Source organism: Chenopodium quinoa, unplaced genomic scaffold (assembly GCF_001683475.1).
Source record: "Chenopodium quinoa cultivar QQ74 unplaced genomic scaffold, ASM168347v1, whole genome shotgun sequence".
NCBI lineage: Eukaryota > Viridiplantae > Streptophyta > Magnoliopsida > Caryophyllales > Amaranthaceae > Chenopodium > Chenopodium quinoa.
The window spans coordinates 4,711,553-4,718,883 of record NW_018742345.1 but is presented as its reverse complement, the minus strand read 5'-3'; the positions used below and the strand labels follow the sequence as shown (position 1 = coordinate 4,718,883).

At 35.8% G+C, this 7,331-nt stretch overlaps 2 long non-coding RNA genes across 2 annotated transcripts; both read left to right on the top strand.

The window, feature by feature from the left end:
* The first annotated feature begins 1,523 nt into the window (after positions 1-1,523).
* LOC110693370 lies at positions 1,524-2,902 on the top strand. The gene is made up of 3 exons (XR_002505583.1): positions 1,524-2,299; positions 2,386-2,726; positions 2,808-2,902. It is a non-coding gene; the product is annotated as an uncharacterized LOC110693370 (long non-coding RNA).
* A 232-nt stretch (positions 2,903-3,134) lies between these two features.
* On the top strand, positions 3,135-3,477 carry LOC110693363. The gene is made up of 3 exons (XR_002505582.1): positions 3,135-3,176; positions 3,255-3,324; positions 3,412-3,477. It is a non-coding gene; the product is annotated as an uncharacterized LOC110693363 (long non-coding RNA).
* The last annotated feature ends 3,854 nt before the right edge of the window (positions 3,478-7,331 follow it).

Genomic DNA, 7,331 nt, shown 5'->3' with positions numbered 1-7,331 from the left:
CATTTATATTAGCTTCACAAGAAAAACAAGTTTTTTACATGGCTGACCCAGCTGATTGTAAGTGGTCAGTTGTTTTAGAAAGTAAAAGAAGGATACTTGGCATTGAAGATGTTGTGGACGAGGAAGAATATGATGAGCAATTTAATAAGTCCCCACCTTCCGTTTGGAGCATCCCTCCAATAGTCGATGATTTTGACACAACGTTGAAACGAAAAGATCATAATGAAGGATTTTATGTCGCAAAAGAGAAGAATGAAGTAGGTATGAATTCTGTGATTTTTTTTTCCAATATGTGTTAGTAATTGCATAAATTGCTTATTATTGTTATGTGTATAAGTTTATAATTTAAAAATGATACAAATCGATGTCTTAATTTATTTATGTCTTTTTTTTTTCAGGTAAGTAATAATGGAGGATGAGGATATGCATAATCGTTCCATGTCTTTGCAATGTGAGGAAGATGAGCCACACAATCAATCACAATCAGAGCTACAAATAACCGACTCTCAGAAGAAGAAAAAGAAGCCAAGAGGTCCTTCAAAGGGCCTGAAATCCATGTCTAGGGTTCCTAGAGTGCTTGAATGGGATGAAATGTGTCGACCCATTGGAAAGTGGGCAAAAGCATACAAAATTCATGTTGGTGAAATAAGCCGTGCAAAGGTGTCTATATTGTATAAAGATTGGAATCAAGTTCCACAAGGAATAAAAGAAACTTTGTGGGAAGATGTTAAGGTAATATTCACTACTATATGTTAAATGTTATACTATTATATGATCATTTTGACATCATTTTGACATTTTTTTGTAGAGAGAGTTTCAAATCGAAGAAGATGAAGACAAGAAAAAAAAAGGTCCTACGCACTTGTGATAAAACTTGGAGAGATTTTAAAACAAAATTGGTCAGTGGTTGGATCACATGTTCCAGGAATATGCCGAAGGAGAAAAGAATGCCGTATGTACTCTATGATTTCATATCAGAGGATATGTAGAAAACATTTGTGGAGGAGCATACTACAGATGATTTTAAGGTTTGTGTGTATTAATATCAATGATCATGCGGGTTAATACTTTGTTAACAGATTCTTATGTACTAATCTTCATTTATGCTTGTGAAAATAGGAAATCGGTGAGAAGGCAAGACAAAGCCAGTCTTTCAACGAATACCCTCACCATTTAGGAGCCAAATCATATGGTGAAATGAATATTGTATGGCGTAGAAAAGGGTACATTCCCACGACATCTTCAGCATCCAGTACTTCATCTTGTTCTTCGTTTGTGTCTAGTTTGCCGGATAGGACATATGCTTGGCTTCTAGCAAGATCAATAGAAGATGATAAGGGAAATCCTTATTTTCCGGATGAGAAAACAAGAGAGGTGAAAGAATCCATTGTAAGTATGTAATAAGTCTTTATTTCAATTTTGAATATATTTTGTTAAGTTTATGTATTGCAACTAAAGTTTTCTAACTTGAAGTCATTGTGTAGGATAATTGGAGAATGCAACAAGCTGAAGGAAAATTTGTTCCTAATAGGCATGATGATGTCTTATCTCGTGCCCTTGGGAAAAAAGATCGTAATGGTCGGGCAATAGCATTTGGCAGTGGAATTGGCATTAAAGCTGTATGGGGATCCGGAGAGAGGCGTAGCAGCCGACGGGGTAGGGAATTCGGAGATGATGAGCTGGAAGAATTAGAGGCAAGAGTAGCCTTGAGGGTACGAGAGGAGACTATGCAGGAGATGGATTCTAAAATGGATTCCATGGTTCAAGAGAAGTTTATGTTATTTGCTAAACAGATTGGTATTCAAATTCCAACTGAATTGATGGAAATGAATAACATAGGCCGGACGACTCAACAAAATCCTAGTAGTTGCCAATAAGTGGGTGATGATCCATTTGCAAACATACAAGTATCCAAAACTTTGTTATTTTATATTTTTTATCTTTTTTTTTAATGATTTATGACTGCGACATTCTTTTAACTTTGTAACTCAGTTTTCTATATTTTTTAATTATGATTTTTTTCTATCTTTGTAAGGAACCGGTTCCTTGTCGGCTATCATTGTTGAAAAATGACTCTGAGAAAGTCATTGTCGCTGAAGGTACATATCATCCGGAGTTAATCCTTGATCATCATAGTAACCTCATTCCGTATCACGTGAGGGTGAGTGTTGATGATTTTTTTTACGAGTTCAAAGAATTCTCGGTTCCAGTTCCTTCTTCAGTCATCAAGAAACTTAAGCATGCTCACGTTACATTTACCCAATGGCCAAAAGACTTGGTTTCACTCATGCATGACAAGGTAAATTATTTTTGTAACAATTTACATATACTTTGCCATACAAAATATAGAAAATTGTTGAATAGATTTGGTTTACTATTGATTAGGAATTCATATCAAATAAGAACAATGGTAACAACAAAGAGGCCAAATAAAACATGCAAGACAAACTGAAAGTAGTTGAAAGTGGTCACGAAACAAAAGAGTCCAACACCAATCCAAAAAAAGTTTTTCTTATGGATTATGCTTTGGAAAACTTGTCTCAGAAGTGTGGGTCTTTGAATAGTTTGTTATCTTCATTACCCAAAGGTGAAACTATTAAGGTAAAGGTTGATGCTTGGACCTTTAGTTATGAAGACAGTAAGGACATCATTATCAAACGTGAAGATGTCAATCAACTTCTCACAGGAGCTTGGCTGAATATTTCAGTTTTGCAAGTTTTTATGATGTAAGATATTCAAATTTCACTCTTCCCATATATATACTTATTTATTACCATTTATAATGTTATTACATGATATATATGTAGGGCCTTGAGTGACTTACTCGATACGGAGGAAGTGGCTTCCATTGGATTCATGTGTCCGGAAATGATTTCAGAAACTTATTTGCATAGTGATGCTGATCGTATCCTACTATACATGACACATGTGATGGAAAAACAAAAATCTAAGCATTTCATCTTATGCCCATACAATGAAAAGTATAAACTTTGAACTTGTATTTATTTGAACTTTGCAAATTGTTGATATTATTTTACTCTTTTACAAATGTGTGTCTAATTTATTATGTAGGAATCATTGGGTTCTTTTGGTCTTATGCATGCCTAAGCGTGAAGTCATCATCTTTGACTGATGAGGCAGAAGCGAAATTTAGCAATTAAGTTTGCAATGACAAAGTAAGTCTAGTTTGTTATTGATGTCATGATTTTATGTGTGTAAGGGTAATATATATGTTATTTGTTTCAAATGTGTAGTGCTTTTCGAAGTTTTAAAGCATTAAGTGGACAATCTAGGGGAAGTAAATTGACATGGCATTTGGGACAGGTTACCTTAATTTCTTACCCTAACTTTTAGTTTCTTAATAATTTAAGTATAGCAATTTAATTCAACTTATAAATATATTACATGTAGTGTCCTCAACAATTGGGTGGACGTGAGTGTGGCTACTACGTCATGCGTTATATGTACGAAATACTTTAACATCACCATAGCAGTGAGGATCTTATTCAGGTATGAGTTTTCATATATTTCATTTTTGTTTGATAAATACAATTTGATGTTTGCTACAATCTTGAATTAAAACTTTCCTCTTGTATATTTGTTGTGTTGATAGGATTTTTCAAGAATTACACCGTACACCGAGGAGGAGATAAATGAGATTCGAGATATTTGGGCAGAGTATTTTATATGTAATGTTGAACTTTAGATTTACACTTAGCGCATGTTGGACTATTGTTTTGGATTATAGTCTTGAAATGAATGAATTTGGTTCATTTGTGTTGGGATGATGAGTATAATGTCTATGATATTGAGATGTAAATTATTGGACTGGTTGTTAATATAATGCCGTCATTCCCAATTTTATGGGTAGGCCAAATTACAAAGGAGACTCTGCCGAAATTTACATTTGCATTATTCAATAATATTGCATTTTAATTTCAATTATATTAGCGTTAGCATATTACTTTATACCACTAGTAAGGAAAACAGGTACTACAAACATATACAAGGCAATTATTATAATTAGAAAAAAAAAATTCACCTCATTTGCGTCACTACTATATAAACAAGTGACGCAAATAACAAATAAGAAGTTTATCAGAAGAGTCATTTGCGTCGCTCTTAATAGAGGAGTGACGCAAATAACAAAAAAGAAGTTTATCAGAAGAGTCATTTGCGTCGCTCCTTTATAAAGAAGTGACGCAAATAAGAGTCATTTGCGTCGCTCTTTTATAAAGGAGTGACGCAAATAACAAAAAAGAAGTTTATCACAAAAGTCATTTGCGTCGCTCTTTTATAAAGGAGTGACACAAATAACAAAAAAGAAGTTTATCACAAAAGTCATTTGCGTCGCTCTTTTATAAAGGAGTGACGCAAATAAAAAAAAAGAAGTTTATCACAAAAGTCATTTGCGTCGCGCCTTTATAAAGGAACGACACAAATGACTTTTAAGTCATTTGCGTCGCGAGTAGTTGCGTCGCTCATAGAAGCGACGCAAATACACTATAAATGAGCGACGCAAATAAGCCTTTTTCTACTAGTGAAAGAAGGTGACTTTGTACTAAAGGAGGTTAGGGGTCCACCTACTAATCCAAGAGGAAAATTTAAACCTAATTGGATCAGTCCCTACCGCGTGATTGCAATCCTATCAGGAGGAGCCGTCAGATTAATGGACATTGGTGGAGATGAAATTCGCCAATTAATAAACATTGATCGACTTAAAAAATATTACATATGATATCCGGATTACTCGTTCATTCGTACAACCAACTTTAAATTAGCATTCAACTAAAAGATTCTAAGTGTTATGCATTTTATCGAACAACACGATAAAATACATAACACTTGGGGGGGTAATTCAAGAATAATAAACCATTCTAAGTGTTCAGATTTTCTTCGAACTTCACGGAAAAAAAATCTTCATACTTGGGGGGTAAATAGCACAAAAATAATTTTTTTTTGAATCACTCGTAGCACAAAAAAAAACATAATAAAAATGTGTAACATTCTAAGGCTTCACTATATCCTCGATTGTCACGGATAATGGAGGAGTAGTTTCCATTGCCGTATTTTCAGAAACCTTAGAACTCTCCCCTACATTGTTCTTTAATTTGGGAATAGGAGCCTTTTCTACCCTTTTTCCTTTTTCTGAAGCTTTTGTTAGAGTCTTTTTTTGGGTTTGTTGCGAAGGTTCCTTGATTATCACGCCTTTTTGTGCAGGTTTGGAAGGAGCTTTCCTTTTGGATTCCTTCAAACGCGCCTTAGGAGATGAGAAGTCCAATTTTCTTCTCACTCCTTTGCTTTGACCACTAGGAGGAGTAGTGGTGGTCGAATGCACTAGAGGCTTAGGTGGATTGCGAGTTGTTGCAATTTGATATTGAGAACGGGCTTTTTTTAACTCGCCCTTGTCCGCTGCATTCATCCAAGCCTTATAAAAGAAGATAATACAATATTCGCAGTAGGATTTTGTACTACCCATCTTGGAAGACTTGACCAATACTCTATCCAACGAAAAATTCGCTCGGGTCTAAAAGACACATCCTTGGGTGCATCACAATCTTGCGAGGGTATAATCTGTTTCATCCAATATTGTCTCATTACCCTGCAAGGAAAGATGTAAGAAGCGCTAGATAGGCCTAAAAGCCTAATGTAAGGGCAATTGTGACTACTCCCAACCATACTATTTATGTTCCACCAAGGAATCACAAAGCGTATGTTAGGAACCCCGTGACAAAATAACGACGTCCACTCCTCTTCATTCTTATGCTTGTAAAGGATTCGACGTCTAGGGAATGTCCGCACTCCGTTGGCCTCAATGTTTTGTGGCTGGTCGACTATTTGCAAACGCTTCATGAGCCAAATCTGAAAAAAAGTAAAAAAAAAAAATCAGTTTGCGATTTTACACGAGCAAGTGGCGCGCACATCTTGAGAAGTTGCGCGCACCATCCGCACGCAGCATGGAAGATTGCGCTGGCAGTGCCAGCGGAACTCCTTAACATGAGCTCAAAATACGAAAAAAAAGCTTACGTGTAATAGGAGTGGACTCCCGGGTGAAGCCATTTTCGTTAGGAATTCCTCTAAGGCGATTCAAGCATAGAATGGTTTCCGCCAAAGCCAAAGGAGCGGGTGAATGACATCCCTCTATTTGCTCAACTACAGACACCATGGAATAGTCTCCATATTCTTTGCCTGTCCTAAGTAAATAGTTGACAACAAGACAATAACATAAAGCACAAATTTTAAAGCGTTGTTTAGTCATGTTGTCACGAGGGGCGACGAAATGTTCAATAAATTGAATTGAATTCACGCCTGCATCAGTTCCAATATTAGTCATGTCATTGTCAGACAAGCCGAAAAATCTTTGAAATACAGGTTTGGGATCTGATAATGGAGGCGAATAAGTCACGAGGAGAGTATTTGTAGGGAAGCCTAGCAAGGCCTCAAACTCACCAGGAAGGGGAATAATTTCGTCCCCTTTAAATAAGAAAAGATGGTGGTTGGAATCCCAATGGTTAACCGCGGCATGAAGGAAGTCAAAATTAATCACTAATTGCATATAGTTCAATAGAGGATCTAGGTGATAAATTTTGAAAGCTAGTTTGTCCTCGTTTGCAAGGGAGGGGACCCATTGCTTCAATCGTTGTTCAAAGGTTTTTACCATTGTTCAATATTAAAAAAAAGAGAGAGAAGAAGAAAATAAGAATTTAGAGAGATTATTTCTTTTAGTTCTTATAAATTACTAAGAGAATGAATGCGAGATGATCAGAAACCTATACGAAGCCATGTTTAAATAGACCCAAGAAGGGCAAATTTTTGGCAATTTTCGCCCAAAGGAAAGTTCAGAAACAGGTGGCGCACACAACTCATGAAGTTGCGCGCGACATCCGCGCGCAACTAAATCACATGCGCGCGACAACCGCGCGCAACTCCTTCAGATGCGCCCGTCTCCTCTGTCGCGACATGTGGTTTAGGATTATTTCTGTATTTTGACTTACATAATAACGGAATCTTAACGAAATCTTAAGACTAATAATATACCTGCCTTTTGCTAACTCTTGTGTTCTTTATTTCCTTTTCTTTTTTTATTTTATTTTATTTTTTCTTGTTTTCTTTCTTTTGTTTTCTTTTTTCCTTTTTCTCTCTTTCTTTCCTTTTCCTTTCTTTCTTTTGTTATTTTTTCGAGGGGGGTAAGTCGAGAACCCTTTCCCTCCCTCGGAATTTTTTTTGTTTTTTTAGTACACATGGAAACAAAAGAAAAATAATAATATGACATATACAAAAAAAAACGAAAAATGTGTGTCATATGTACAACAAAAACAAGAAATCTATGT